The 21,648-nt window shown below is 37.3% G+C and overlaps 1 protein-coding gene across 11 annotated transcripts in view; it reads left to right on the top strand.

The window, feature by feature from the left end:
• The window catches only part of HYCC2 (hyccin PI4KA lipid kinase complex subunit 2), a 71,560-nt gene that overhangs the window by 12,543 nt on the left and 37,369 nt on the right, over positions 1-21,648 (top strand). For 10 of the 11 annotated variants that reach the window (XM_047720712.1, XM_047720717.1, XM_047720714.1 and 7 more), the window contains one exon: positions 13,682-13,777. The gene's annotated coding sequence lies outside the window, so the exon portion shown is untranslated. Of the gene's footprint in view, positions 1-6,176; positions 6,236-13,681; positions 13,778-21,648 lie in introns of those variants that run through there. The other variant, XM_047720713.1, reaches the window with a different exon arrangement.

The following is a 21,648-nucleotide window of genomic DNA, read 5'->3' as shown; positions in this document are numbered from 1 at the left end:
CATGACAGCATGTCCTTAATTTTGAAGAGAATGTCTTGGCATATTCTAGACACTAGATCCCTAGAGACTTCATCAAGGTCTCAGGTCCTTAAATTATTGTGTGATTCTCCACTCTCTGGCATGCCTATATCTTTCCAAGGTATCTTACTAATCAGGTAAAATAAGCATGATGTTCTCAGTGTAATGAACAAGTATAATATCCTGTGGGTTCGTGAGATGTTCAGAGGTCTTGTAGTCTAGACTGATAAGACATGGCTTCACCACTACTAGCCAAGTGACCTTGTGCAAGTGATTTAACCTGTTAGTGACAGCTTCTTCATCTAGAAGTTGGGGATAGGGACAGTGCCAACCATATGGGGTTTTTATAAACAGATGAATTTTTAAAAATGCTTAGAGGATGCCTGGCTGGCTCAGTCAGTAGGGCATGTGACTCTGGATCTCAGGGTTCTGAGTTTGAGCCCCACATTGGGTGTAGAGATTACTTAAAAATAAAATCTCCTGGGGCGCCTGGGTGGCTCAGTAGGTTAAAGCCTCTGTCTTCTGCTTAGGTCCATGATCCCAGGGTCCTGGGATTGAGCTCCACATCAGGCTCCCTGCTCAAGTGGGGAGCCTGCTTCCCCCTTTCTCTCTACCTGCCTCTCTGCCTACTTGTGACTTGTCTGTCAAATAAATAAAATCTTAAAAAAAAATAAAATAAAATCTCCTCTCCTAAATAAAATCTTAAAAAATAAATATGCTCTTAAAAAATAAATATGCTTAGAAAAGTGTCCCGCATATAATAAATGCTGTATAAGTATTAACTAATAAAATAATACTAGTAATAATATAAAATCTTTATGGAGAAAATGTAAGCAGGTTTTTTTTTTTTTTTTTTTAAAGATTTCATTTATTTGAGAGAGAGCCAGAGCAGCGGGCAGGGGTAGAGGGAGATGGAGAAGCAAACTTCCTGCTGAGCAGGGAGCCTGACATGGGACTCAATCCCAGACTGACATGGGACTTGATTCCAGGACCCAGGGATCATGACATGAGCCAAAGGCAGAGGCTTAACTGACTGACCCATCTAGGTACCCTAAGGTGGGTATGTTTTTAACTTTAGCATAGGGAAGGAATTCATTAAAAAACAAAAAGCAGGGGCGCCTGTGTGGCTCAGTGAGTTAAGGCTCTGCCTTCGGCTCAGGTCATGATCTCGGGGTCCTGGGATCAAGCCCCACATCCGGCCCTCTGCTCGGCGGGGAGCCTGCTTCCTCCTCTCTGCCTGCCTCTCTGCCTACTTGTGATCTCTGTCTGTCAAATAAATAAATAAAATCTTAAAAAACAAAACAAAAGCATAATGCTATAAAGAAAAAAAGATTGACAGATGTGACTGTTTTCTTAATTTGTAAATCTAAAGTTTAAAGGTAAACTCCTTTGTATACATTTAATTATATTTAAAATTAGAAACAGTATATCTGTTTTCTTGTAGTATTCCAAAAGAAGTAATGGTCATGATAAGGAGAAAGGAAGAAATATTTAGGCACTTAGATGCCCACCTCTACTCTATCCTCCTTTATCCAATTTCCTGCTTTCTCTTTTTCCTGATAGTAGCTCTGGATTATAGTTAAAAATGATTAACTCATGGGGTGCCTGGGTGGCTCGGTCCGGTAAGCCTCTGCCTTGAGCTCAGGGTCCTAATTCCAGGGTCCTGGGATCAAGTCCCACATTGGGCTCCTTGCTCAGTGAGGAGCATGCCTCTCCCTCAAATATTTTTTGCCTTCAGGAAGAGCTTCTCCTGAACTTTGTCAGTTAACTAGGTAAGGAAGAGAATTATTTAGAGGTAAGAATGCCACTAAACCTAGATACTGCTGCCTTCCTTGACTCTTTAAATACCAAGTATTTTAAAAAGTTATTTGTTATTTGAAAGATTTTTTTCTAAAATTCATCGTAATTTCCTGGAATAAGTTGTATTTAAGGCATGCCCATCTTTACACCCAGAATATGGTCTCTCTTAGTTCCCACTGAAAGGAGCAAGGCTTCCTTAGAGAAGTGTTTGATCCTGTCTAGGGCAAGAGCTGTACAAGATGAGCCTGTGACTTCTAGTTGTATCAGGAAGTTAGAAGACTATTGTCATTTACTAGGTTTATGTCAAAAGAGCTTTTGAGCTATGTTGGGGGTTCCCATGACCAGTTCCAAGTTTCATGATTTGTTAGAATCACTCATAGGTCATTATACTCAGTTATACTTTATTACTGTGAAATGATAAAAATTAGCAAAACAAAAGACATACAAGGTGAAATCTGGAGGAAACCAGGTGTGACCTTAGCAAGAGTCCTTTCCCAGTGGAGTTGAACAGGATGCTCTTAATTTCTCCAGTAATGAGTTGTGACAACATGTGTAAGATGTTGCCTACCAGGGAAGATCTTTTGAGCCTAGATGTCCGTGGTTTTTATTGGGGTATCAGTCATACATACCATAGTTAATGAAGTTTCAGACCTCCTAAAGAAAACCTGATTTTACCATAGTCCTGTTGTTCATATAGACTACTTTGACAGACTGATGCAGTTTGATTCAAGGCCACAAGAATGCAAAACACTTACCACAACGTTTTAGGAGTTCATTTTCCAGGAGCTGTTAGAGTTGAATGTGTTGACCCAAAATTATGTTGAAGGCTAACCCCCATTCCCTCAGAATTTGACCCTATTTGGAAATAGGGTCGTTGCAAATGTAATTAGATAAGATGAAGTCATACTGGAGGAGGGTGGACCTTTAATCCAGTATGAGTGGTGTCTTTCTAAGAAGAGGAGAGAAGACACAGGTGCAGTAAGAAGATAGCAGTGTGACAACAGAGACAGCGGTTGGCCAGGGAGTACCAAGAATTGCTGGCAACTCCAGAACCTGAAAAGACAGGGAAGGATTCTCTGCAAGTTTCAGAGGAAGTATGGCCCTGCTGACATCTTGATTTTAGATTTCTAGCGCCCAGCAGAACTGTGAGATAATAAATTTATGCTGTTTTAATCCATGCAATTTGTGGTACTGTGTTATGGCAGCCTTAGGAAAGTAATACACTAACCAGTGGCCACAGTAACAAACCCTTTTTGGGAATGTGCAAGGTTTGAACAGGTAGGCTTGCTGAATTAGCTATTGCCTTGACAGGAGTCAAGCATGAAAAGGCTTCCACTGGGCAAAGTTGGGACAGTTTGAGTATTGGTAAGAATAATAACTATAGTGGGTTGAAACATACCAAGTATATTTAGCCCATGAGTTTTTAATGATACTTAAAGCAAAACTAATTGCCTACCAGTAGAGGATCCTTGTTAACCAACTCATTTTGGAAGCTGGTTAAAAAAAAAAAAAAAGGGAAAAACATTAAGCATTTATCCCATCTTTCCTGTAAAAATGCTATCTATTACTAAGTAACCAAATACTAGATAGAGAAATTTCTCTTTCTAGAAATATTCCAAGTAATTAAAGAAGAAAGAATAATAGAATTAGGTAATTATTTATAACCATTTGGTAATCTCTAAGGAACCTTAGGCTGCTAATATCACAGAACGTGACAACCAGATGTTATAAAGTTACAGACAATATGAATGGTTCCCACTTCCTGAAAATAAACCTAATCTGGTCAAACTGCTATATCCAACCACAATCTGAGAGCTACAGAAGGCAGAGGAATATATTAAATCATCATAAGGGTGTAGTCAGCCAAATCCAGACATGTGGAAAATGGTAAATAACTTTTCTTCAACAAATAAATTACAAGATGGATACACACAACTGTAGATTAAAAGAGATTTAAGAGATGTCACCCAGGGGCGCCTGGGTGGCTCAGTTGTTAAATGTCTGACTTCAGCTCAGGTCATGATCCGAGGGTCCTGGGATCCAGCCCCGAATCAGGCTCTCTGCTTGGCAGAAGGCCTGCTTCTCCTTCTCCCACTCACCCTGCTTGTATTCTCTCTCTCTCAAATAATAAATAAAATCTTAAAAAAAAAAAAGATGTCATCCAGTCCTGATATGTGAACTTCATTTGGGTACTGATTCAGTGTTTTAAAAAATTGGCATAATTGTAAATTTGAACATCAATTGGGTATTTAATTATATTAAGGAATTACTTTAAAATTTCTTATATGTAACGATATTGTGGCTATTTTTAAAAAATATTTTTTAAAATTTTATTTGAGAGTGCATGTGAGAAAGCAGAAGTTGTGGGGAGGGAGACAGAGGAAGAGGAGTAAATCAGGCTTCCCACTGAGCAGGGAGCCTAACATGGGGCTAAATCCCAGGGACCTGAGCCGAAGGCAGACGCTTAACCAACTGAGCCACCCAGACATCCCTCTTTTTTTTTTTTTCTCTTGTTTTTTAATGTAAGCATTTATAACTCCAAATTTCCTCGTTAGCACCGCTTTTGTTGCATCTCATAAGTTTTGTATATTGTGTGTTTATTTTCATTTGTCTCAGGTATTTTGCAATTTATTTTGTGATTTCTTCTTTGACTTCTTGGTTGTTTTAAAGTGTGTTGTTTAATTTGCACAATTTTGTGGATTTTCCCAATTTTCTTCAATTCTTGCTTCTTCCTATTATGATCACAGGAAGTACTATGTGTGATACCTGTTTTTCTTAAATCTACTGAAACTTAACTTGTGGCCTAGCATGTTTTCCATCCTGGAAAATGACCCAGTTATACTTGAAGAATTTATCTGCTTTTGTTGGGTATAGTGTTCTGTATGCATGTGTTAGATCTTGTTGGATTATTGTGTTGTTTACATCCTCTGTTTGCCTTATTTCCTTTTGTGGGGTACTGAAGTCTCCAGATATTATAGAACTATTTCTCTCTTCTCTTCTGTCAGTTTTGCCTCATATATTTTGATGGTCTCTCATTAGGTGCATAAATATTTGTTATGTCTTCTTGCTGTATTGATCTTTTATAAGTCCTCCTTTGTCTCTTTTTTGAATTAAAGGTTATTTTATCAGTTATTAGTATAGCCATCTTTGATCTCTTTTAGTTACTATTTGCATGGATTATCTTTTTGTATTCTTCTACTTTCAATCTGTTTGTGTCCTTGGATCTCACGTGACTCTTGTAGACAGCATATTGTTGGATCATGTGTTTTTATTGTTCTGCAAAACTTTAGTCTTTTTGAAGAATTTAATCCATTTACATTGATTGTAATTACTGATAAGGATTTCTATAGTTTTACTATTTGTTTTCTGTATATTTTATCACTTTTTTGTTCCTCATTTCTGTATTACTTTTGCATTTAGTTGATTTTTTTAGTGAAATATTTACATTTCTCATTTTCTTTTGTGTATATTCTGCAGCTGTGTGTGTGTGTTTGTGGTTATTATGGGGATTGCATTTAACATCCTAAAGTTAAAACACTGTAATTTGAATTTATACTAACTTCAGTAACATACAAAAATTCTGCTTCTTTACTGGTCTGTTCCCACCCCTTTCAGTTGTTGATTGTATCTTTGTACATTGTGTGCTCCAAAACATAAGCAAATTCTTTTACTCCATGCAGTTGACAACAAAGTAAACGTCAAGGTTGGTAATGTATATTACCTCTGAAATTACTCATATCAGAGAGATCCTAGATAATTGTCTTTCTCTGATTGACTTATTTCACTTAGCAAAATACCCTCTAGTTCTATCCATATTGTTGCAAATGGCAACATCCCCCCCCCTTTTTTGATGGCTGTGTAACGTTCCATTGTGTATATACCACATCTTCTTTATCCATTTCTCTCTCTTATTTTTTTTTTCCAAGACTTTATTTATTTATTTGACAGACAGAGATCACAAGTAGGCAGAGAGGCAGGCAGAGAGAGAGAGAGAGAGAGGAGGAAGCAGGCTCCCTGCTGAGCAGAGAGCCCGACATGGGGCTCGATCCCAGGACCCTGGGATCATGACCTGAGCCGAAGGCAAAGGCTTTAACCTACTGAGCCACCCAGGCACCCCTATCCATTTCTCTCTTGATGGACATCTGGGCTCTTTCCATAGTTTGGCTATTGTGGACATTGCTGGGTGCAAGTGCTCCTTCAGATCACAAAGATATAAATGTTATATCTTTGGGGTAAATACTTGGTAGTGCTAGTGCTAAGTTGCACTATTTTCAACTTTTTGAGGAAGCTCCATGCTGTTTTTCAGAGTGGTACACCAGCTTGCAGTCCCATCAACAGTGTAAGAGGAATCCCCTTTCTCCACATCCTCACCAACATCTGTCATTTCCTGACTGGCTAATTTTAGTCATTCTGACAGGTATGAGGTGGTGTCTCATTGTGGTTTTGATTTTTATTTCCCTGATGCCAAACAATGAGCATTTTTTCAGGTGTCTGTTGACTGTATGTCTTCTTTGGAGAAATGTCTATTCAGGTCTTCTACCCATTTCTTGATTGGATTATTTGTTCATGGGGTGTTGAGTTAGATAAACTATAGATTTTGGATACTAGCCCTTTATCCAATAAGACATTTGCAAATATCTTCCCCCATTCCCCTGGTCATCTTTTGATTTTGTTGACTGTTTCCTTTGCTGTGCAGAAGCTTTTTTTTTTTTTTTTTTAAGATTTTATTTATTTATTTGAAAAAGAGACAGAGAGAGCATGAGAGGGGAGAAGGCCGGGGGAAGAAGCAGACTGCCTGTGGAGCTGGGAGCCCGATGTGGGACTCGATCCCAGGACTCCGGGATCATGACCCGAGCTGAAGGCAGTTGCTCAACCAACTGAGCCACCCAGGCACGCTTTGTGCAGAAGCTTTTTACCTTGATGAGGTCCTAATAGTTCATTTTTGCCTTTGTCTCACTTGCCTTTGAAGATGTGTCTATCAAGAAGTTGCTGCAGCCATGGTCACAGAGGTTGCTGCCTGTGTTCTCCTCTAGGATTTTGATGGATTCCTGTCTCATGTTTAGGTCTTTCATCCATTTTAAGTCTATAAAACATATGATATAAGGAAATGGTCCAGTTTCGTTTTTCTGCATGTGGCTGTCTGAGTTTTCCCAACATCACTTGTTGAAAAGATTGTCTTTTTTCCACTGGATATTGTTTCCTCCTTTGTCAAAGATTAGTTGGCTGAATAGGTGAGGGTCCATTTATGAGTTCTGTATTCTGTTCCATTGATTTAATGTGTCTGCTTTTGATCCAGTACAATACTGTCTTGATGATTACAGCTTTGTAATAGAGGTTGAAATCCAGAATTGTGGTGCCATCAGCTTAGGTTTTCTTTTTCAACATTCCTTTGGCTATTCAGGATCTTTTTTGGTTCCATACAAATTTTAGGATTATTTGTTCCAGCTCTGTGAAAAAAGTGGATGGTGTTTTGTTGGGGATTGTATTGAATGTATAGATTGCTCTGGGTAGTATAGACATTTTAACAACATTTTTTCTTCCAATCCATGAGCATGGAACGTTTTTCCATATTTGTGTCTTCAATATCTTTCATGACTGCTCAATAGTTTTCTCAGTACAGATCCTTTGCCTCTTCAGATAGGTTTATTTTTAGGTATCTTATGATTTTGGGTGTGATTGTAAGTGGGATTGACTCCTCAGTTTCTCTTCTCTCTCAGTGTCAGTGTGTATAAATGCAACTGATTCCTGTGCATTGATTTTATATCCTGCCACTTGCTGAATTGCTGTATGAGTCCTAACAATTTTGGGGTGTTGCCTTTAGGGTTTTCCACACAAAGTAACATGTCATCTGCAAAGAGTGAGAGTTTGACTTCTTTGCTGATTTGGATGCCTTTTATTTATTTTTATTGTCTGATTGCCGAGCCTAGGATTTCTGGTACTATGTTGAACAACAGTGGTGTTAGTGGATATCCCTGCAGTGTTCCTGATTTTAGGGAAAAGCTCTCAGCCTTTTCACATCGAGAATGATATTTGCTGTGGGCTTTTTGTAGATGGCTTTTATGATATTGAGGTATGTTCCCTCTGTCCCTACACTGTGAAGAGTTTTTTTTTTTTTTTTCACTGTGAAGAGTTTTAATCAAGAAAGGATCCTGTACTTTGTCAAATGCTTTCTCTGCATCAATTGAGAGGTTCATATGGTTCTTGTCCTTTCTTTTATTAATGTAGTGTATCTCATTGATTGGTTTGTGGATGTTGAACCACCCTTGCAGCCCAGGAATAAATCCCACATGGTGGTGGTGAATAATCCCTTTAATATGTTGTTGGATCCTATTGGCTAGTATCTTGTGAGAATTTTTGCATCCATGTTTATCAGTTCTCCTTTTTGATGGGGTCTTTGTCTGGTTTTGGAATCAAGGTGATGCTGGGCTCATAGGAAGAGTTTGGAAGTTTTTCTTCCATTTCTGTTTTTTGAAATAGCTTCAGAAGAATAGATATTAGTTCTTTTTTTTTTTTTTAAGATTTTATTTATTTATTTGAAAGACTGAGATTATAAGTAGGCAAAGAGGCAGGCAAAGAGAAAAAGGGGGAAGCAGGCTTCCTGCTGAGCAGAGAGCCCCATATGGGGCTCGATCCCAGGACCCTGGGATCATGACCTGAGCTAAAGGCAGAGGCTTTAACCCACTGAGCCACCCAGGCACCCCTAGGTATTAGTTCTTTAAATGTTTGTTAGAATTCCCCTTGGAAGCCATCCAGCCCTAACTCTTGTTTGTTGGGAGATTTTTGATTCCTGCTTCAGTTTCCTTGCTGGTTTTGGGTCTGTTCAGGTTTTCTATTTCTTCCTGTTTCAGTTCAGGTAGTTTATATGTCCCTAAGAATACATCTGTTTCTTCAGATTGCCTAGTTTGTTGGCATATATTTGCTTATGATATATTCTTATAGTTGTTTGTATTTCTTTGGTATTGGTTGTGATCTCTCCTCTTTCATTCATGATTTTATTTATTCGAGTCCTTTCTCTTTTCTTCTTGATCTTGGTAAGTCTGGATAGGGGTTTATCAATCTTATTCTTTCAAAGAACCAGCTCCTAGTTTTGTTGATCTGTTCTACTGGCCTTTGGCTTCTATTTCATTGATTTCTACACTGATATTCATTCATTCATTCATTCATTCATTTAAAAGATTTTATTTAGGGCGCCTGGGTGGCTCAGTGGGTTAAGCCACTGCCTTCGGCTCAGGTCATGATCTCGGAGTCCTGGGATCGAGTCCCGCATCGGGCTCTCTGCTCAGCAGGGAGCCTGCTTCCTCCTGTCTCTCTGCCTGCCTCTCTGCCTGCTTGTGATCTCTCTCTGTCAAATAAATAAATAAAATCTTTAAAAAAAAAAAGATTTTATTTATTTATTTGACATAGAGAGAGAGAGAGATCAGTAGGCAGAGAGGCAGGCAGAGAGGAAGGGGGAAGCAGGCCCTCTGCTGCGCAGAGAGCCCGATGTGGGGCTCCATTCCAAGGCCCTGACATCGTGACCTGAGCTGAAGGCAGAGGCTTAACCCACTAAGCCACCCAGGCACCCCTCTGCTCTGCTCTTTATTATTTCTCTTTTCCTTCTGGTTTTAGGTTTTATTTGCTGTTCTTTCTCCAGCTCCTTTAGGTATAATTTTAGGTTGTGTATTTGAGACCTTTTTTGATCTTGACAGATGTTTGTATTGCCATATACTTCCCCCTTAGGACTATCTTTGCTGTATTCCAAAGGTTTTGAACAGTTGTGTTTTCATTTTTTACTTCCATTATTTTTTAAATTCTTTAACTTTCTGGTTGACCCATTCATTCTTTAGTAGGATGCTCTTTAACCTCTATGTATTTGAGTTCTTTCCAAATTTCCTCTTGTGATTGAGTTCAAGTTTCAAAGCATTGTGGTCTGAAAATATGCAGGGAATGATCCCAGTCTTTTTATTCTGATAGAGATCTGATTTGTGACCCTGTATGTGATCTGTTCTGGAGAATGTTCCATGTGCGCTTGAGAAGAATGGGGATTCTTTTTGATGGAATGCTCCGAATATATCTGTGAAGTCCATCTGGTCCAATGTGTCATTCAAAGCCCTTGTTTCCTTGTGATCTGCTTAGATGATCTGTCCATTGCAGTGAGGGGGTTTTTAAAGTCCCCTACTATTATTGTATTATAATCAGTGTTTTTCTTTGTTAGTAATTGATTTATATAATTGCTCCCATGTTAAGGGCATAAATATTTACAATTGTTGGATCTTCTTGTTGGATAGATCCGCTAATTATGATATAATGTTCTTCCTCATCTCTTGTTACAGTCTTTGGTTTAAAATCTAATTTGTCCAATTTAAAGATTGCCACCCCAGCTTTCTTTTGGTGTCCATTAGCATGATATATGGCTTTCCACCCCCTCACTTTCAATCTGGATATGTCTTTGGGTCTAAAATGAGTCTCTTGCAAATGGCATACCTATGAGACTTGCTTTTTTATCCAGTCTGATACCCTTTATCTTTTAATTGGGGCATTTAGCCCACTTACATTCAGAGTTACTATTGAAAGATGGGAATTTAGTGCCATTGTATTACCTTTGAAGTCACCATTTCTGTATATTGTCTGCGTTCCTTTCTGTTCTTTGTTATTTTGGGGCTCTCTCTTCTCTTAAAGGATCCCCTTTAATATTTCTTGCAGGGCTGGTTTAGTGATCACAAATTCTTTTAGTTCTTTTTTGTCCTGGAAAGTTTTTACTCTCATTCTATTTTTTTTTTTTTAAGATTTTATTTATTTATTTGACAGACAGAGATCACAAGTAGGCAGAGAAACAGGCAGAGAGAGAGGAGGAAGCAGGCTCCCCGCTGAGCAGAGAGCCCGACGTGGGGCTCGATCCCAGGACCCTGGGATCATGACCTGAGCTGAAAGCAGAGGCTTTAACCCACTGAGCCACCCAGGCGCCCCTCGCCTTCTATTTTGAATGACAGCCTTGCTGGATCAAGTATTCTTGGCTGCATATTTTTCTCATTAGGACCCCTCCACCTAAATTTTTTTTTTTAAGATTTTATTTATTTATTTGAGAGAGAGTGAGAGAGACTGTGAGAGGGGAGAAGGTCAGAAGGAGAAGCAGACTCCCCATGGAGCTGGGAGCCCATTGCGGGACTCAATCCCAGGACTCTGGGATCACAACGTGAGCCGAAGGCAGTGGCTTAACCAACTGAGCCAAGCAGGTGCCCCCTACTCCCTAAATTTTTTTTTTTTAAAGATTTTATTTATTTATTTGTCAGAGAGAGAGAGTGAGAGTGAGCACAAGCAGATAGAGTGGCAGGCAGAGGCAGAGGGAGAAGCAGGCTCCCTGCCGAGCAAGGAGCCCAATGTGGGACTCGATCCCAGGACTCTGGGATCATGACCTGAGCTGAAGGCAGCCGCTTAACCAACTGAGCCACCCAGGCGTCCCACACTCCCTAAATTTTTAAAGGATGTTTTTGCTAGGTAGTTAGAGGATATTTACTGTATTCTAGATTAGTAGTTATTTTCTTTTGTCCTTTAACTGTCATTCTGTTATGTCCTGGTTTCTTTTGTTTCTGTTGAGAAATTTGCTGTCAGTCTTACTGTTTCTTTGAAGGTCAACTAAATTTTTTCTTGAATTTCTGTGACTTTTTCTTTTCCTTCACTCCTTCCTTTTATAGTTTAATTATGATATTGTAGGCATGGTTTTCCTTGAGTATATTCTGCTTGGAGTTGGCAGAGTATCTTGAATCTCTGATTCTTTCATCAGTTTTGTAAAATTCTGTTATTCTCTCTTTGAATATTGGTTATATCTCCTCTCTTGTCTGGGACCTCGGTTGTATGTATATTAGATATTTTGAGCATGTCTTCCATTTCTCTTAAACCTCTCCTCTAACTTTCCCCCTACCTTCTACTCTTCTTTCTGTCTTCTTTCCTACTTTCTTTCTCTAGCTATAGTTCAGTATTTCTTACTGACTTAGTCTAATAATTGTATGGTCTGCTGTGTCCAGTTTGCTATAAATCCAATATACTGAGTTCTTAATTACATATATTCTGTTTTTCAGTTCTACAATGTACATTTAATTATTTCTATATATCCTAACTCATTGGTGAAATTTTTCATTTCGTCAGTTTTGTCCATTTTCTCCTCTATTTTCTTTAGTATGTTATTCAGAATTTACAGTTGTTGTCCTTGTGTGTTAAATCTTACTTGATCATCTGTGGATCTGACTCTGTGTAGTTTTCTCTTAATTATTGGTCATATATTTGTCACTTAGCATATTTAGTAATTTTTTATTGTATGCCAGACCTTATGTATGAAAGAACATTGAATATGAAAGAACATATTTAGTAATTTTTTGAAAGTAATTTCAAAAGAATATGAAAGAACATATTTAGTAATTTTTTTATTGTATGCCAGACCTTATGTATGAAAGAACAGTAGAGGCTTCAGATAGTGTTACCTTCCTGATATGTTTTTTTCTGTTGTTCAAATGACTGAGGGGCTTATTTTTTCCAGTTTATCAGGAGTTGAGCTGTGTTAAAGTAAAATAAAACTCCATTTCTTATACTTTTTTTTTCTTTCTTAAATTGAGAACCTAGTGAATATCTGTTTCATTAACCCTGGAAGATTGTTGGAGACCCATCTCTACAGAGATTTCCAGTATAGCTTTCAAGACTGCCAGCTTACACTGCTTCAAAATCTGACAGTTGTCTTGGTGGCTCAGAATTCCCAAGGTATAAAAAGAGTTTCCTTGGAGTTCCTGGCTGGCTCAGTTGGTAAAGCATGGGACTCTTGATCCTCAGAGTTGAGTTCAAGCCCCATGTTGGGTGTAGAGATTACTTAAAAATAAAATGTTAAGAAAAGGGAGACAATGAGTTTCCTTGAAATCAAATATCCCTTCTCAAAGTATGACCAGCTCCTGGTGTATCTTTCCCGAGATACTATATTAGTCCTTTTCAAGTTTTTTAACCCACAGAAATCAGGAAATGAAAATCGTATGTGACAGTCAGTAGATAAGAGCTAACAAGTCAGCTGCTATCATTCTATTAGGAGGCCCTAATGCATCTTTAGTTTGAAAAACATCAGAGACTTTGCAGATGATAATGTAACTTAACTTCAAGAGAATTTTATTGCATTATTGTATTTTTTTAAATCACATTTCATTAATGAACATTTTGGGGTATTTTAGAATTTAAAGTTGTGGTACAGTTCTGAGTCAAAATGGTAGAGCATAATGTCAGCAACTACTTGAAAATAGTTTTTACTTTATGAGGAAACTATACTTTTAGCAATTTGAAAAGGATTCTCTCTGATCAAAAAAGCTTTTGTATGTTTTGTATTCAAATTTCAAGTAATAGCATTTTCTGTGTTCTTTTAAAAAAATGATAAAATTTCAGTTCTGTTAATCTTATCCAAAATGATTTTGTAGCCATTGATACGTCTTAAGTTTGATGTTATACTGCATATTGAAATTTTAATGAGTGTTTGTACATGTATGTACGAGAGTGATATCACTGTAACATGTTTCAAAAGTTGGATTCATAGAATTTTTGACTGAAAAGGACTTAGTTTTATAGATAATTCAAGTGAAGCTCCAGAATATTTAGGTTACCTACTTAAGGTCTTATGGATAATTAATGGGAAATTTGAAACTAAAAGTGAGACTCCTTTTCCCCAAATATAGTATTTTTAAAATTAGGTTTGATGATGGTACACAAGTATATGCTGGTTATTATAGAAAGTTTTTTAATCCCTCATTATTTATAAAAATAGATAATTGTGTTATGTTTTTTATTAAAGTTGTTTTTGTTACATTTCTAAGAATACCATCTCAGTATTTCATAGTTTTCAATTTTTTTTTTTTTATAGCGCTGGAAAATTTGTCTCAACAAATGAATTCCACACTTGAATTCTGCTGCATTCCTGTGCCACCTCCTCCTTTAGAAAACTGATCTTAGAACAGAGGTAAAATTATGGAATTTAACTTTTTAAAGTATAAAGAATGAGTTTTCCACACAATTAGACATGTTAGAATTTTTGGTTATCTTTGGTGGGTAGCTTCTACTTATTTAGCAGTTTTACCTAAGAGACTTGAAATAATCGCATCTTAATTATTGCCCTGAGTTTTACTTTTGAAAGTGTTTCCTTTTTAATAGTTGTGCCTTTTAACCTTGTTGCCAGATCTTTACAGTTATTGAATAATTGAATATATTCAGCAAAATCATATTATATAGCTACACTGACATAAGTGCTGTCCAATAGAATTTCTGTGATGATGTCCATGTTCTTTGTCTGTGTTCTCCAGTATGGGAGACAATAGCCACATGTAGCTCCTGAGCACTTGAAATGTAGCTAGTGCAATGAAGGAATTGAATCTTTATTATTTTATTTAAATTCATTTAAATTTAAATAGCCACATGTAGCTAGTGGCTATCATATTGAATGGTGCACTGTAGGTTTTTTTTTAAAGAAGTTGTTATTTATAATAATCATGTGTCTTTGAATGCTTAAATTTCAGAAATATACCTTGAAATATTTTCAGAGTTGTTGGCCTAGTTTGTAAAACCACTTTTTACTATTTAATATGTTTCCCTGATAATTGTATAGCTTTGTTTATCCAATAACGTTGTTCTACTAGAAATGCTTGAGAGCAGTTTTCATAATTAGTTTTTCTCACTGATGTATTATTTAATCTTTAAAAAAAACCTTTGAGAAAAATAAAATATGATGAAAACAGAGAGGAAGGCAAACCATAAGAGACGCTGAAGTCTAGGAAATGCACTGAGGTTTGCTGGAGGGGAGGTAGGTGGGGGAGAAGAGGTAATTGGATGATGCACATTAAGGAGGGCACTTGATACCATGAGCACTGGGCGTCACATGCACTGATGAATCACTAAATTCTACCCTGGTAACTAGTAATAGACTATATGTTAACTAAATTGCATTTAAGTAAAGAAAAAAAAAACCTTTGACGTAGGTACTTCTGTTATTCCCTCTTTATTATTTATTTATTTATTTATTTTGTTAAAATTTTATTTATTTTTTTGACAGAGAGAGACACGGTGAGAGAGGGAACACAGGCAGGGGAAGTGGGAGAGGGAGAAGCAGGCTCCCCGCTGAGCAGGGAGCCCAGTGCAGGGCTTGATCCCAGGGCCCTGGGTCATCACCTGAGCCAAAGGCAGATGCTTAATGACTAAGCCACCCAGACACCCCATTATCCCCTTTTTATAAATGAGGAATTTGAGGCCATAAATCAGTAAAATCAATATAATTAATAAGTTACTTTTCCTCGGATACATACTTTGTACAAAGGTCATAGAATTGGAATTCAAACTCAGGCAATCTAGTGCCCATACTGTAACCATTAGGCTGTACTGCCTCTTATAACCTCATTTTCTGTAAATTGACAGTTTCTTGGGGAGAAAAAAAAATACATGCTTACTGTCAGCTAAGACATAGTCTCTACACATGTATGCAATGGAAAGCTTATTATACTTGGATGAGTTCTGTGATTTTGCTTTCTGGCAAGTTTATTGACTTCTTTCAGATCATGTTCTAGCAGTTTATTATTTTGCTCATTATGTTGTCTTCAGGGCTTGCTAATAAAAGTTGCCATTACCATGGTCACCAAAAGGATAACTATTTTCTGTGATATCTTTTTTACTGTTAAATACTATGAAATTGAGGCAGTATGGCCTGAATTGAGCTGCAAGCTGGAATATCGGCTTGAGTTTTGCTTTTAAGATTTCACTATTTTTTTAAGTAGTCTCTAGGCCCAACATGGGGCTCAGATTTGTGACTCTGAGATTGAGTTGCATGCTTTACTGACTGCACCAGTCAGGGAGCCCTTAATGTTTGCTTTTAAATATAGTTTTTATATCCCAGGTAAGGGGATGGATATAATATGCAACAGAAAAAAACTTCAGGGGCGCCTGGGTGGCTCAGTGGGTTAAAGCCTCTGCCTTCGTCTCAGGTCATGATCCCAGGGTCCTGGGATCAAGCCCCATATCGGGCTCTCTGCTCAGCAGGGAGCCTGCTTCCTCCTTTCTCTTTCTCTGCCTGCCTCTCTGCCTACTTGTGATCTCTGTCTGTCAAATAAATAAATAAAATCTTTAAAAAAAAAAAAAGAAAAAAAGAAAAAAACTTCAAAATTATGTTTTGTATGGATAAGTAAAGAGAAAACCTGCAGTACATCTGTAATTGTATTCACAGCTACCTCTAGATACTAAGATACTGGGAATAGTTCAGAAATCCATATTTACAAATTTCTCTGTAACTATACAATTCTATTTTCAAATAAAGGTACTAAAATATATTTTTAGGATTTTAAATGTAGTAAGTAACTTACCCTTGTAGAAAACTGAAGCCCAGAGGGTTTAAGTGATTTGTCCAAAGTCATATAAGCCATGTGGTTCATTGATTAAATAAACACGCATAATTATCTGCCATAAGTCCAGATACCTTACTGTGCTTGTTAGCTTTGAGTACATAGTGAACATTCAGATGTGAGCGAAACCAACATGGATCCTGTTTTCATGTAACTTGCTATCTATCTTGTTGGGGAAGATAAACAATAATAAGTAATAAGATCTAAGAAGCAAGGTACAAAATCCAAAGCACTAGGAAATGAACATATTTGTTGGAATGGAGAATACTAGAAAAGGAAGAAAGGAATGCTGTTTAGATAAAGTTGTTAAGACTGGCTGGCTGAGACTGACAGGAGTGGAAGAAGCCAGCTATGTAAATAACAGTAGTAGGACAGCATTCTAGGCTGGCACAGTCTATACAGAATCCCTGTGGTAAAGGGGTGCACAAAGCTATGGAAAAAACGGAAAGGTGAGTATGGCCAGGATATAGAAGGCTGTGTGGGGAATAGTATGAGTTATAAGAAAGGGACCAAGGTACATTTTTCAACTGTTGGTTTTAGAGTAGACATTAAATTAAAATCTGAGTTCTGCCAGTTAAACCGTGTTACCTTGAGTGGGTCATTTGACCTCTTTACACTTTAATTTTCTTGTCTATTATTTGGGAATAACAGAGGCCATATTAAAGTAGCATATAGTATCAGGAAAATTAAGTATATAATACTTGTCGCAAACATTTATAGTGGTTATTTTGTGATAAGAACTGTTCTAAGTATATAATAATTGTATGAAATTAGTACTGCGCTGCTGTTTTCCTTTTCGAACTGAGAGAAAGGAGGCACAGAGGAATTAAGTATAGCTAGGAAGGGGGTAAGAGGGCTTACACAAAGCTGTAGTAAGTGACCTTAAACTTAGTCTGTTTCCAGAGTCCATGCTCAAAGTGTGTTCTAGAGATCCCTTAAGTAGGTTTGTAGGGTCAAACAGTATTTGCTGCCTTCATTATCATTCTCTGATAAATATACAGTGAAGGTTTTCATCAGCCAGTTAAATGCAGAAGTAATTATGAGATTTGCAAAATATGTAAAACAATAAACACTACTTTCCTTACCAAATTTGGTTTTTTGGTTTTTTTTTTTTTTAAAGATTTTATTTATTTGTCAGAGAGAGAGCACAAGCAGGCAGAGTGGCCAGCAGAGGCAGAGAGAGAAGCAGGCTCCGCTCCGAGGAAGGAACCCCATACAGGATTTGATTACAGGACCCCTTAACCCACTGAGCCACCCAGGCATCCCACCAAATTTGTTTTTGCTATGGAAAAATAAAATTTCGATTTAAAACATTTATGTAAAAAAATATGGGGCACCTGGGTGGCTCAGTGGGTTACGCCTCTGCCCTCGGCTCAGGTCATGATCTCAGGGTCCTGGGATGGAGCCCTGCATCAGGCTCCCTGCTCGGCGGGGAGCCTGCTTCCCCTCCTCTCTCTCTGCCTGCTTCTCTGCCTACTTGCGATCTGTCTGTCAAATAAAATCTTTAAAAAAATAAAAAAGAGAAATCCAGTAATAGAGATACAAGAGTTTATTTTTCAGTTCCATTTTGTCTATTGGAAATAAGTCCTTTTTGTCACCACTAAAATGAAATTATGCTTTTCTTCCTTACATGGTAATAAATTTATCATTAAGTATTTACCTCCTTTTCTGGAGCACTCTTCAGAGAGTGTGTAAAGTTCTGTTTTTCCCCTTAATCTTGTGGTCCACTGAGCTTGTTGGAAATAATGAAGTGATAAAGAGACGTTACAAGTTATGTTAACAAAACAGCCCCTTTTGTTTATACCTTCATAAGAGACTTGAGAGGAATGGAGATGTTAGCGGGAGAAACTAATGTAGGTTTTGCTTTACTATACTTCATTTGAAGCTTAATAAAAATGTAACCCAGATTACCTATCTTCCAGGTACTTTGTAAGTAAAAAACATTTTTCTTGTCAATTGCTGTTCAGGTGTTTTAATTTCCAGACACTTGGTAGGAACTCTCAGAGCAAATACTGTAGCAAGCCTGGAATTTTTAGTCTTCATACTATTGGGAAATTTGTATCTAGCTTTGAAAAGGGATACCAGTCCTTTCTCTGCATTGTAGCCAGATGAGCTTTTCTTTTCTTTCTTTCTTTCTTTTTTTTTTTTTTTTTAAGATTTTATTTATTTATTTGACAGAGAGAGAGCGAGCAGAGGCAGGCAGAGAGGCAGGCAGAGGGAGGAAAGAAGCAGCTCCCCGCTGAACAGGGAGCCCGATGCGATGCGGGGCTCAATCCCAGGACCCTGGGATTATGACCTGAGCCAAAGACAGCTGCTTAAGCGACTGAGCCACCCAGGCGTCCCAGATGAGTTTTTCAAGCCTTGAATTTTATTATTCATCTGCTTAATAACCTTAGCCCTTTCCACACTTAATGCAGACTACAAATTCCCATTTATACCATTTTCCCACCTTCAGCTCTTGTCCCTTGCTTTCTGTGTTCCTGGTCTTCTTTTAGATTCTGTAACTTCTAGGTTTCTTCTTGTGACAGGGCCTGTATATAGGTCATTGCCTTTTTCTAGAATGTTCTTTTCCAAATTCCTTAACTCTATTGATCTTTGTTACCTCAGCTTACCTTAGAGAAGTCTTTTTTGATTCCTTCATCAATATTAGGTTCCTTTTATTATGCCTTTGTGTGTCTTTTCTTCTTACTCTTCATCTCTTTCCAAAATTTGTGTTTAGTCTCCTACACTAGATAAATGATCTGTTATATAGTGAAACTATGTCTGGTTTTGTTTATCATTGTATTACCAACTATAAGCATAATGGCTGTTATAGTTGGTGTTTAAGAAATATTTATGGTATGGATCAATGAATTTCTGACTGACTCTTGCCTTTGCTTTTTATTCAGTTGCTTCCTTGAGTTCTGAGAAACTATCAGAGGCAGCTACCTTAGGATATTTAGACAGTTGTTCATAAAATATTTTTTATTGAGGTATAATTTGCATAGAGTAAGAAGCACATTAATCATAGTTATATAATGGAATACATTTTTAGGTGAAGAACTAGGTTTCAGAAAGTATTTACTACCACTTAGTTGGTATAAAAGAAAAAAAGGAGTTCTGACATTGATTTGAATAATCATTGTAATAAATGTATGAAACTTAGAAAATGACTTTTTTGAAGGGCATTATCTTTTGGATGTATGGTTGTGCTCTGTTTTGTGAAGTTATTTTTTTATTATAATTTTTTATTTTTTAATTAACACACAATGTATTATTAGGCCCAGGGGTACAGATCTGTGAATTGCCAGGTCTACACATTTTGCACTCACCATAGCACTACCCTCCCCAATGTCCATGCCCCCCCCTGCCTCCCCCAACCCTCTGTTTGTTTTGTGAGATTAAGAGTCTCTTATGGATTGTCTCCCTCCCTATCCCGTCTTCTTTCATTTATTCTTCTATCCCCCCAAATCTCCCATGTTGCCTCTCAATTTCCTCATATCAGGGAGATCATATGATCATTGTCTTTCTCTGATTGACTTATTTCGCTAAGCATGATACCCTCTAGTTCCATCCACGTCGTTGCGAAGTTATTTTTAAGAGTCTCATTTCTTCAGCAAGAGTCTGTAACTTGGGTGTCCATGTCTATTAATAATTGCTTTAGTTGATCTGAACTCCCAGAAATTGCTTGCAAAATTGAGTATGTATAGGTATAGCATTTTAATTTTTATGTAGTGTTCATTAATCCTTTTTGTTTAAGACAAAAGCTTGTTGTTGAACATTTCAAACTTACAACAAAGTGATGATAATAGTGCAGTGAAATTTGTGTACCAGTTATTCAGCTTGAGTGGGTATTAATTCATGGCCAATCGTATTTCATCTATACCTAATTCACTTTCCTTACTTGGTTCCCCATGCCCCTGCCCCTGTCCTGATTATTTTAAGGCAAATCCCAGACATTATTTCACCAGTAAATATGTTAGTATATAACTCTAAGAGACAAGCACTATTTAAAAAAAAAAAGTAACTATAATACCATTAACAAATATAAAATAGCCTATAATAATTCCTTAATATAATCAAATAACCAGTCATGTTCAGCTTTTTCCAGTTGTGTCATGTTCTTTTTAATTGTTTGAATCAGAGTCCAAATTCTTTGGCTATTGATTTTTTTTAATCTCTCTTAATCTGTAGGTTTCCCTACTGTCTCTTTTACTCCAGCAATTTATTTTGACGAAATTCATCAGTCTCTCTTTACAGCATTTGCTACTTGAAAATAAAGGACATGTCTTACTCTTTGTACTCCTCCCTGATACTTGGTATAGTGCATTATATAGAGACATTGAAGAATCCTTTTGGAATTGAAGGGTAGAATAAGGAAATCTGATTCCTTTTTTTTTAAGGTAGAAATTCAGTGTGAAATTTGACACAGTCTTAGGAAATATCTTTTTAATAAAGAAACTTTTTTATTTCAGTTGCTTTGAAGATGTTTCATTCCCCCTCAAAGAAGTTCTTTATTTCATCTAGTTCTTTTGAGCCTTTATTTATTTTTTTTTTAAGATTTTATTTATGCATTTGACAGAGATCACAAGTAGGCAGAGAGGCAGGCAGAGAGAGAGGAGGAAACAGGCTCCCCGCTGAGCAGAGAGCCCAATGTGGGGCTTGATCCCAGGACCCTGGGATCATGACCTGAGCCAGAGGCAGAGGCTTTAACCCACTGAGCCACCCAGGCGCCCCTCTTCTGAGCCTTTAAATTTAATTAAAAATGAAGACCTTTTAATTGTCTTCCTCACTTTAAAAATAATACATTTTTTTTTCTATAATTCAAGGTTACATGATTAGAATATCCTCAATATTCCTTCTCTCAGAGGTAGACAGTTTTTTTTTTTTAATTTTTTTTTTAAAGATTTTATTTATTTATTTGACAGAGAGATCACAAGCAGGCAGAGAGGCAGGCAGAGAGAGAGGAGGAAGCAGGCTCCCTGCTGAGCAGAGAGCCCGATGCGGGGCTCGATCCCAGGACTCCAAGATCATGACCTGAGCCGAAGGCAGCGGCTCAACCCACTGAGCCACCCAGGCGCCCCATCAGAGGTAGACAGTTTAATTTAGTATATATATGCCAGGCTTTTTTCACATTTTATATGTGTTTTTAATGGAATTATAGTTTATATAATTGTACAACGTGCTTTTTGTACTTGGACATCTTTCCGTTATAGAAAACATATAAATCCATTTTCTTCAAAGGCCTTATTTGTATAGTACATATACATTTATAATCAGTTTGCTGAATATGTGACCCTTGATTTCTAGCTTTTCTGTCTTTGTCATTCATAATCTGTCACAAGGTTTGTTCTGTGATATGTAACTAATTCCAGTTGTATATTTGGTAGAGGCTCTAAAGGTAGACTTTTCATTCGTCTTGGGTAACGTGCAGTTTGATTTCACTAAACTTGTTTTTGCCACTTTGAAA

The sequence above is a fragment of the Lutra lutra genome, chromosome 3 (assembly GCF_902655055.1).
Source record: "Lutra lutra chromosome 3, mLutLut1.2, whole genome shotgun sequence".
NCBI lineage: Eukaryota > Metazoa > Chordata > Mammalia > Carnivora > Mustelidae > Lutra > Lutra lutra.
This window is presented reverse-complemented; position numbering and strand designations above follow the sequence as displayed.